Here is an 11566-nt window from a genome sequence, read left to right as displayed (position 1 = left end):
AAGCCCTTTCCAAAACTTCGCTCATTAAAGCTGTTTGGCGGAGGCAGCATTATCCTGTTAGTAACTTTATAAAGGAGGGACTTCCCTGAGGTCCAGTGGTTAAGACTCCGTGCTGCAGGGATCTGCAGGAGTTCTAACCTTAATCGGGGAACTAAGATCCCACATGCCGCCTGGCGTGGCCAAAAGAAAAAGAAAGTCCCAGAGAATCTGGGAGTTCTAAGTATAAAGAAGGAAACTGGGACTCAAATTAACTCCCTAGTGTGGCAGAACCGGTGTGCAAACTCAGGTCTGCAGACCCAGGTCTGCACTGTTCAATCGCTATGATGATGGAGGGAGATGGCGGAGATTGGGGTGGGGGAGTTGCGGGTGGGGGGCGAGGTGAGGTACTGACAGCAGAAAGAGGTGGGGGTGCGTGGAAAGTGTAAAGAACGGGTTTGGGGGCAGGGGGCGGGGAACGCTGGGCGAGTCTGGATAGGAAGCTGGCTCGCCGCGGGTGTGGGAGCGGGCGGACGCCAGGGAGCCACGAGAGCGTGATCGGGCTGTAGGAGCTGCTGCTGTGGGTGGCTGCACGCCCGGTTCGGCCTGCACCTCATCTCAAGCTCACCTCCGGGCTCCGCTTGCGGTTAGGCACCTGGAACTGGATCAGGCGGAGCCGCTGCCGCGCCGCCTCCGCCGCGGTCCTAGCGCCGCTCGGCTCCCAGCCCCCGGCTGCCGGCGGGAACCGCCTTGACCACCGGCCTCGGCTCAGGGGAACGGCCCAGCCGGCCCACCTGCAGTTGCAGTAGCGCGAGGACTGCAGTTCCCTGGAGAAGCTGCCTGTGTACTTGAGCCTGGTGATCACCGAGGAGGAGCAGGAGCCCAGCTTCTCCGACATCGCAAGCTTGGTGGTGCGGTCTGGCGTGGGCATCTATTTCCTCAGCGTCTACGACCACCAGGGGATTGTCAAAAGAAATAATTCCAGGTTGATGGATGAAATTTAAAACAACATCAGGAACATCTGGACTGACTTAGATAGTTCCAGATACTCACCAGAATTTGTAAAGTCATGACAAAGATTGCCATTCATCAGCGAAAGTGCTGTCCCCAGAAGATGGAAAAGCAGATATTGTGAGAGCTGCTCAAGAGTTTGGCTAGTTAGTAGTTCAGCAGCAAAAGAAATCCACAGATATGGATGCAGATATGTTAGACCATTTAATTTGAATGATGTCCCTGATCCTGATTTAGTGTTGAAGTTTGGTCTGAGGACAGCACACTAGGCTTTCTGCCCTAGCATATCAGGGTGATAGAGCTTGTCTCTTTGCCTTCCTACCTAAACATCAGTTATGAGGACTTTTTCTCTGCCCTCCATCAATATGCAGCCTGTGAACAGCATCTGGGAAAGTAGTGATCCTTGGTTGTGTAATTTGATTTTTCAGGCTTTCAGAGAAAAGGACTCAGGTGGCTTTGATGTGGACAAAGCACCTTTGAAACTCTGCACACACCAAGTTTGTTATTCTCATAATTAATCAACAAACACACACACAAAAATAGTGTCTCACGTGAAAGTAAGAGCATGTGTGAGTGAGTACCGGAGATGTGTGCGTGCACGCTGTATGGAAACAAACTCACAAATAGGACAAATATTGGAGAAGAAAACGTGGGGATTTTCACCTTTGAGCAACAAGCAATGTTTTAGGAGCTGAAATTTCCTATTTAAAGGCTTCAGCTCCCACTACTTCCTTGTTTTTGTGGGTCAGGAAAGAGATGATTAAGCTGTTTCCTTGTTGTTTGGGAGGGAGGGGAATAATTTTTGTTCAGTCTTTCCTGGTGGCCAAACTTTAATTTTTAAGAATACTATAGAAGATAAACAGAGGAAGGAGCACTTCCAAACTCATTCTATGAGGCCACCATCACCCTGATACCAAAACCAAAGACAACACTAAAAAAGAAAACTACAAGCCAATATCACTGATGAACATAGATGCAAAAATCCTCAACAAAATTCTAGCAAACAGAATTCAACAACACATTAAAAAGTTCATACACCATGATCAAGTTGGGTTTATTCCAGGGATGCAAGGATTCTTCAATATTTGCAAATCAATCAATGTGATACACCATATTAACAAATTGAAAGAGAAAAACCATGCAATAATCTCAATAGATGCAGAAAAAGCCTTTGACAAAGTTCAGCACCTATTAAAACTCTTCCAAAAATGGGCATAGAAGGAACCTGTCTCAACATAGTAAAGGCCATATATGATAAGCCCATAGCAAACATTATTCTCAATGGTGAAAAACCTGAAAGCATTCCCCTAAGATCAGGAACAAGACAAGGGTGTCCACTCTCACCACTATTATTCAACATAGGTTTGGAAGTTCTTGCTACAGCAATCAGAGAAGAAAAAGAAATAAAAGGAATCCAGATTGGAAAAGAAGTAACTCTCTCACTGTTTGCAGATGACATGATACTATTCATAGAAAACACTGAAGATACTATCAGAAATTTACCAGAGCTAATCAGTGAATTTAGCAAAGTCACAGGATACAAAATCAATACACAGAAATCACTTGCATTCCTATATACTAATAATGAAAAATCAGAAAGAAATTAAGAAATCAATCCCATTCACCATTGCAACAAAAAGAATAAAATATCTAGGAATAAACCTATCTAGTGGAAACAGTGTCAGACTTTATTTTTCTGGGCTTCAAAATCACTACAGATGGTGACTGCAGCCATGAAATTAAAAGACACTTACTCCTTGGAAGGAAAGTTATGACCAACCTAGATAGCATATTCAAAAGCAGAGACATTACTTTGCCAACAAAGGTTCGTCTAGTCAAGGCTATGGTTTTTCCTGTGGTCATGTATGGATGTAAGAGTTGGACTGTGAAGAAGGCTGAGCGCCGAAGAAGAATTGATGCTTTTGAACTGTGGTGTTGGAAAAGACTCTTGAGAGTCCCTTGGACTGCAAGGAGATCCAACCAGTCCATTCTGAAGGAGATCAGCCCTGGGATTTCTTTGGAGGGAATGATGCTAAAGCTGAAACTCCAGTACTTTGGCCACCTCATACGAAGAACTGACTCATTGGAAAAGACTCTGATGCTGGGAGGGATTGGGAGCAGGAGGAGAAGGGGACAACAGAGGATGAGATGGCTGGATGGCATCACTGACTCGATGGATGTGAGTCTGAGTGAACTCTGGGAGTTGGTGAGGGACAGGGAGGCCTGGCGTGCTGCGATTCATGGGGTCGCAGAGAGTCGGACACGACTGAGCGACTGATCTGATCTGATCTGATCTAAAGGAGATGAAAGAACTGTATACAGAAAATTATAAGACACTGATGAAAGAAATCAAAGATGACGTAAACAGATGGAGAGATAGTCCATGTTCCTGGGAAGGAAGAATCAATGTTGTGAAAATGACTATACTACCAGATGCACTCTACAGATTCAATGTGATCCCTATCAAACTACCAATGGCATTTTTCATAGAACTAGAACAAAAAATTGCACAATTCATATGGAAACACAAAAGACCCTGAATAGCCAAAGCAATCTTGAGAAAGAAGAATGGAGCTGGATGAATCAACCTTGCTGACTTCAGATTATACTACAAAGCTACAGTCATCAAGACAGTATGGTACTGCCACAAAAACAGAAATATAGACCAATGGAACAAGATAGAAAGCTCAGAAATAAATCCACACACCTATTGGTACCTCATTTTTTACAAAGGAGGCAAAAATAGACAATGGGGCATAGATAGCCTCTTCAGTAAGTGGTGTTGGGAAAACTGGACAGCTATATGTAAAAGAATGAAATTAGAACACTTTCTAACACCATACACAAAGATAAACCCAAAATGGATTAAAGACCTAAGTGTAAGACCAGAAGCTATAAAACTCTTAGGCAGAACATTCAACAACATAAATCAAAGCAAGATCCTCTATGATCCACCTCCTAGAGTAATGGAAATAAAAACAAAAGTAAACAAGTGGGACCTAGTTAAACTTAAAAGTTTTTGCATAGCAAAGGAAACTATAAACAAGGTGGAAAGACAACCGTCAGAATGGGAGAAAATAATAGCAAATTAAACAACTAACAAAGGATTAATTTCCAAAATATACAAGCAGCTCATACAACTCAATACCAGAAAAACAAACAACCCAATCTAAAAGTGGGGAAAAGACCTAAATAAACATTTCTCCAATACAGATGGCTAACAAACACGTGAAAAGATGCTCAACATCGCTCATTATTAGAGAAATGCAAATCAAAACTACAATGAGATATCACCTCACACCGGTCAGAATGGCAATCATCAAAAAAGTCTACAAACAATAAATGCTGGAGAGGGTGTGGAGAAAAGGGAATGCTCTTGCACTTTTGGTGGGAATGTAAATTGATACAGCCACTATGGGAGATGGTATGGAGATTCCTTAAAAAACTAGGAATAAAACCAACACATGACTCAGCAATCCCACTCCTAAGCATATACCCTGAGGAAACCAAAATTGAAAAAGACACATGTATCCTATTGTTCATTGTAGCACTATTTACAACAGCTAGAACATGGAAGCAACCTAGATATCCATTGACAGATGAATGGATAAAGAAGTTGTGCTTCATATACACAATGAAATATTACTCAACCATAAAAAGAAATGCATTTGAGTCAGTTCTAATGAGCTGGATGAACCTTGAGCCTATTATACAGAGTGAAGTAAGTCACAAAGAGAAAGATAAGTATCGTATACTAGCACATATATATGGAATCTAGAAAAATGGTACTGATGGATTTATTTGCCAGGCAGCAATGGAGAAACAGAGAGAACAGACTTATGGACATGGGAAGATGAGAGGAGAGGGTGAGATGTATGGAGAGAGTAACATGGAAACTTACCTTATCATATGTAAAATAGATAGCCAATGGGAATTTGCTGTATATCTCAGGGAACTCAAATGGGCTGTAACCACCTAGAGGGGTGAGATGGGGAGAGAGGTGGGAGAGAGGTTCAACAGTTAGGGGACATATGTACACCAATGTTTGATTCATGTTGATGTTTGACAGAAAACAACAAAATCCTATAAAGCAATTACTCTTCAATTAAAAAATAAATAAATAAATACTATATTGACTTATTAAAGGATGTGAAGAAAGCTGAATGCCGAAGAATTGATGCTTTTGAACCGTGGTGCTGGAGAAGACTCTTGAGAGTAACTTGGACTGCAAGGAGGTCCAACCAGCCCATCCTAAAGAAGATCAGCCCTGGGTGTTCATTGGAAGCACTGATGCTGAAGCTGAAACTTCAATACTTTGGCCACCTCATGTGAAGAGTTGACTCATTTGGAAAAGACCCTCATGCTGGGAGGGATTGGGGGCAGGAGGAGAAGGGGACAACAGAGGATGAGATGGCTGGATGGCATCACTGACTCGATGGACGTGAGTCTGAGTGAACTCCGGGAGTTGGTGATGGATAGGGAGGTCTGGCATGCTGTGATTCATGGGGTCACAAAGAGTCGTACACAACTGAGCGACTGAACTGAACTGAACTGAAAGGATTCATTCTAGGGCTTCCCTGGTGGCTCAGCAGTAAAAGAATCCATCTGCAATGCAGGAGATGTGATAGGAGCTGCAGGTTGGATCCTTGGGTTGGGAAGATCCCCAGGAGAAGGAAATGGAAACCCACTCCAGTATTCTTGCCTGGAAAATCCCATGGACAAAGGAGCCTGGCAGGCTACAGTCCATGAGGTTGCAAAGAGTAAGACACGACTGAGCCACTAAACAAAAAAAGGAAGAAGCATTCTGAGTCTGAGGGATCTCCAGAGGAATGAAGTTCTGTGTTGCATGCACACTAAGTCGCTTCAGTCATGACCAACTCTTTGTAGCCCCATGAACTGTAGCCCACCAGGCTACCCTGTCCATGGGATTCTCCAGCCGAGAATACTGGAGTGGGCTTCTATGCCCTCCTCCAGGGGATCTTCCTGACCCAGGGGTCGAACCTGAGTCTCTCATGTTTCCTGCATTGGCAGGTGGATTCTTTACCACTAGTGCCACCTGGGAAGCCCTTTTAAAGCAGGCAAACGATAATTTCTACTTTTTGCTACTATAAATAATGCTCGAATAAACATCCCCAAACATCAATGTTGGCACCTATAGATAAAAGTCTGGAATATTATTAAAAAAAAACACTTTTATTATTACTAAGGAAATTCATGCTTATAGTAAAAAACAGACTGAAATAGTGGAAAATGAGAATCATCCCTACCTAATCCCCAGTCCCAATCCCAAAGTTATTAATATTCAGTCTTACAGATTTTTCTCTACCTGCACTCAAACATTTTTTAAAACAAAAATAGTATCCTGTGCACAACATCCTGCAATGACCTTTTTACTTGCTATCTCAAAATGCTCAGGTTCATTCATTTCACAAAAATGATTGGACACTGACATTAGGAACCCAGCAATGTTCTTGACTTTCAAGAATTGACATTCTAATAGATGAGACAGACATAGACAGAAACAAACAAAAGGTAGTACTGAAAATCAAGAAAGAAATGACAGGTGATGCAAGCTAACGGGAAGGCAGTTGCTACGGTTTTAAGTCATCTTTGAGCAATTCTACCGTGTGTTTCTAATGGAGTTTCCAGCTCTTCTCTCTTATAAATGCTGCTGCCTGGAACGTCCTTGTCACATAAATTTGCATGTCTGTAGGAGCATATCCCGGTGCTTAGATATCCTCAATCCCTTTTCTATCTAGAGCTTGCAACTGTTTCCAAATCCAGGGCTGAATGGCAGTTCCAGAGATGTGGGAGAGAGGGAAGTGGGGACCAGGCAGTGTAGGGGAGTGGGCACTGGCTTTGGAGTCGGACTGTAGAACAAGCCATAGCTCTGACATTTGCTCACCTTCTCTGAACACCCTCCTTATTTGCAAAATGGGGACCATCATCTAATCTCACAGGGTTATTGCAAGGACAAAATGATGTTTTCCCTCACACTCTTTCTGGGACAGGCATAAGCATTTTGTTCTCTCACTCACCTAGTCATCATAATTATGAGAGATTCATCAAAATACATGCAATAGGGTAGCTTTCCCTAATGGATAATGGCAAAATTGCAAAGTGCTATTTCATTCCCTTGTGTAGGAGGAATAAAGTCTTGCTGCTAAGTCACTTCAGTCGTGTCTGACTCTGTGCGACCCCATAGACGGCAGCTCACCAGGTTCCCCCATCCCTGGGATTCTCCAGGCAAGAACACTGGAGTGGGTTGCAATTTCCTTCTCCAATGCATGAAAGTGAAAAGTGAAAGTTAAGTCACTCAGTCGTGTCCGACTCTTAGCGACCCCATGGACTGCAGCCCACCAGGCTCCTCCATCCATGGGACTTTCCAGGCAAGAGTACTGGAGTGGGGTGCCATTGCCTTCTCCGTTTATTACTGTTTATTTATTTTGATTCCTTTCTTTTTTTTTTTGGCCATGCTGCATGGCTTGTGGGATCTTAGTTCCCCAATCAGGGATTGAACCCTAGTCCCCTACAGTGGCAGCATGGAGTCCTAATGACTCACTGGACTCTCAGGGAATTCCCTAAAGCCTTGCTATTTAAATTGTGGTCTGGCATATATACAATACTATACATAAAATAGGTAACTAATAAGGTCCTACTATATAGCAGAGGGAATTCTACTCAATACTCTGTGAAGGGCTATACAGGAAAGGAATCTAAAAAGAGTGGATAAAAGTATATGTATGACTGATTCACTTTGCCGTACGCCTGTGACTAACACAACAAATACTGTAAATCAACTATACTCCAATAAAAATTATAATAATCAGACTTCCCTAGTGGTTCAGTGCACACAAGGTTCTGTTTGTGCCCTCCAAGAGTCTGTTTCCCCAGTCCTGTGTAAGTTCTGGCGGCTCTATAGTGGGGTTAATGGTGACCTCCTCCAATAGGGCTTATGCCATACCCAGGTCTGCTGTACCCAGAGCCCTTGCCCCTGTGGCAGGCCACTGCTGACCCGTACCTTTGCAGGAGACACTCAAGCACAGTTCTGGCTCAGTCTCTGTGGGGTCCCTGGGTCCTGGTGAGCACAAGTTTTGTTTGAGCCCTCTGAGTGTCTCTGGCAGGTAAGGGGTTTGAGTCTAAACTCTATTTCACCCCCCTACCATCTTGCTGGGGCTTCTGCTTTGCCCTTGGACGTGGGGTATCTTTTTTTGGTGGGATCCAACTTTCTCCAGTCAACAGTTATTCAGCAGCGAGTTGTAGTTTTGGAGTTTTCAAAGAAGATGAGCACATGTCCTTCTGCTCTGCCATCTTACTTCTGCTTTATTGACTATGCCAAAGCCTTTGACTGTGTGGATCACAACAAACTGGAAAATTCTTAAAGAGATGAGAATACCAGGCCACCTGACCTGCCTCCTGAGGAATCTGTATGCAGGTCAAGAAGCAACAGTTAGAACTGGACATGGAACAACAGACTGGTTACAAATCAGGACAGGAATATGTCAAGGCTGTACATTGTCACCCTGTTTATATAACTTATATGCAGAGTACATCATAAATGCCAGGCTGGATGAAGCACAAGCTGGAATCAAAATTGCTGGGAGAAATATCAATAACCTCAGATATGTAGATGATACCACCCTTATGGCAGAAAGTGAAGAAGAAATAAAGAGCCTCTGGATGAAAGTGAAAGAGGAAAGTGAAAAAGTTGGCTTAAAACTCAACATTCAGAAAACTAAGATCATGGGATCTGGTCCCATCACTTCATAGCAAATAGATGGGGAAACAATGGAAACAGTGTCAGACTTTATTTTATTGGGCTCCAAAATCACTGCAGATGGTGACTGCAGCCATGAAGTTAAAAGATGCTTGCTCCTTGGAAGAAAAGCTATGACAAACTTAGCATATTAAAAAGCAGAAACATTACTTTGCCAACAAAGGTCGATCTAGTCAAGGCTATGGTTTTTCCAATAGTCATGTATGGATGTGAGAGTTGGACTATAAAGAAAGCTGAGCACCAAAGAATTGATGCTTTTAAACTGTGGTGTTGGAGAAGACTCTTGAGAGTTCCTTGGACTGCAGGGAGATCCAACCAGTCAATCCTAAAGGAACTCAGTCCTGAATATTCATTGGAAGGACTGATGCTGAAGCTGAAGCTCCAGTACTTTGGCCATCTGATGTGAAGAACTGACTCATTGGAAAAGACCCTGATGCTGGGAAAGATTGAAGGTGGGAGGAGAAGGGGACGACAGAGGGTGAGATGGTTGGATGACATCACCAACTTGATGGACATGAGTTTGAATAAGCTCTGGGAGTTGGTGATGGACAGGGAAGCCTGGCGTGCTGCAGTCCATGGGGTCACAAAGAGTCGGACAGGACTAAGCGACTGAACTCAGTTCAGTTAAGTTCAGTTGCTCAGTCCTGTCTAACTCTTTGTAACTGAACTGAGTGGTTCAGTGGTTGGGAATCCAGCTGCCAATGCAGGGAACATGGTTCCATCCCTGGTCTGGGAAGACCCCACATGCCACAGAGGAACCAAGCCCATGCTCCACAACAAGAGAAGACACTGCAATAAACCCAAGCAGGGCAACGAAGAGTAGTCCCTGCAATCTGCCACTAGAGAAAGCCCACGTGCAGCAACAAAGACCCTCTGCAGCCAAAAACAAACAAAATAAATAGATAATTTTTAAAATTATAATAAGTAAGTAAATAAATCATGGGCTGCATATCAGCTTGTGGTTGCTGTTGGTTAGTCACTAAGTCATGTCCAACTCTTTGCGACCCCAAAAACTGTAGCACACCAGGCTTCCCTGTCCTTCACTGTCTCCTGGAGTTTGCTCCAACTCACATCCATTGAGTCAGTGATGCCATCCAACCATCTCATCCTCTGCCACCCCCTTCTCCTCTTACCCTCAATCTTTCCCACCATTAGGGTCTTTTTCAATGAATTAGCTCTTCACATCAGGTGGTCAAAGTATCGGAGCTTCAGCTTCAGTCTTTCCAATGAATATTCAGGGTTGATTTTCTTTAGGATTGACTGGTTTGACCTCCTTGCTGCCCAAGGGACTTTGAAGAGTCTCCTCCAGCTGCACTGACATTACTTGGTAGGTCTTTCGAATTGCAGAATCTCAGCCCTGTGGATTCAGCATTTGACTATTAAGATCCCCAGGATTTTCCCCCAGCCCAGCCCAACCCCCAGGATTTCCTATGCACATTTTAGTTTGAGATTGTTTTAGAGTGGAAGATAAATGTCAGGCAGAGTGAAATATCTCTTCATCTCACTGAGGAATTGAAGAGGGAGTGACCTAAAACATTCTTCTAGGTTGAATTTGGCTTGTTGCCTGGAATACCTGCATTGTGTTATTTATTCTTTCAGGGAGAGAACTCAAAAGGCCAGATCATTTCCTTTGTCTGTTTCTCTAACCAGGTGTGGAAACCCAGCCAGTTTCAAGACCTTGTGCTATCAGGGTTGGGTGGGCCCTGAAAAGTCTTTATTCTAGCTCAGCCCTCTGCTCCTGCCCTGCCCAACCCTGCCCCACCCCCATTTCACAGGCCCGGCCTTGAGAAGGGCAGGAATTTGCTCAAAGTCATTCACCAACCAGGTGGTAGCCTCAGTCTCAGCTCCCCACCTATCCTTACCTCTTTCCTATCTCAAATATTATTCCATTATTTTTTTTTCCTATGCATTCAGCTCATCTTTTTAGAAAAGGAATTTTTAAATTTTTAACAAAGAATTATGTAAAAAATTGAAACAATGTAAAAATTCTCCCAACAATTCCATTCTTCACCAGGTGCATACCCAGGAGACATGAAAACATGTATCTTCACAGAAACAGGCACATGAGGGAGTTGCCTGGTGGTCCAGTGGTTATGAATCCACCTTCCAATGTAAGGGATGTGGGTTCAATCCCTGGTCAGGGAACTAAGATTCCATATGCCTTGGAGCAACTCACTAAGCCCAAGCACCACAACTATTGAGCCTGTGCACTCTGGAGCCCCCACACCACAACTAGAGAAGCCCATGCACCACGACGAAAAGTCCCACGTGCCACGAATACGACCTGATACAGCCAAATAAATAAGAATAAACATATTAAAAAAAAATAAACCTGTTCATGAATATTCATAGAAGCATTATTCATAATAGTCAAAAAAATGCAAACAACCAAAGTGCCCTTCAGCTAATGAATGAATAAACAAAATGTGGTATATTCATACAATGGGATATTATTTGACAATAAAAGTGAATGAAGTATTGATACGAGCTACAATATGAGTGAACCTTGAAAACACGCTAAATGAAGGAAGACAGACATAAAAGACAGTATATTGTGTGATTCCACTGATAAAAATGTCCCAAAGAGGCAAATGCACGGGACGTAGATTACTGGTTGCCAGGGACTGAGGGGATGGGGAAAGCGGGCCTGTGGTTTCTTTTTGGGGGTGATCAAATATTCTGAGAGGCTTCCCAGGTGGCTCAGTGGTAAAGAACCTGCCTGCCAATGCAGGAGACGTAAGAGACTTGGGTTCCATCCCTGAGTTGGGAAGATCCCCCAGAGGAGGATTGGCAACCCACTCC

The 11566-nt window shown here is 43.5% G+C and overlaps 1 pseudogene; it reads left to right on the top strand.

Moving 5' to 3' along the window:
- Positions 1–336: 336 nt before the first annotated feature.
- LOC102405847 lies at positions 337–1981 on the top strand (annotated as a pseudogene).
- The last annotated feature ends 9585 nt before the right edge of the window (positions 1982–11566 follow it).

The sequence above is a fragment of the Bubalus bubalis genome, chromosome 5 (assembly GCF_019923935.1).
Source record: "Bubalus bubalis isolate 160015118507 breed Murrah chromosome 5, NDDB_SH_1, whole genome shotgun sequence".
In the NCBI taxonomy this organism is placed as follows: domain Eukaryota; kingdom Metazoa; phylum Chordata; class Mammalia; order Artiodactyla; family Bovidae; genus Bubalus; species Bubalus bubalis.
Note: the sequence above shows the minus strand (reverse complement) of the source record. Positions and strands in the feature narration are given on the sequence as shown.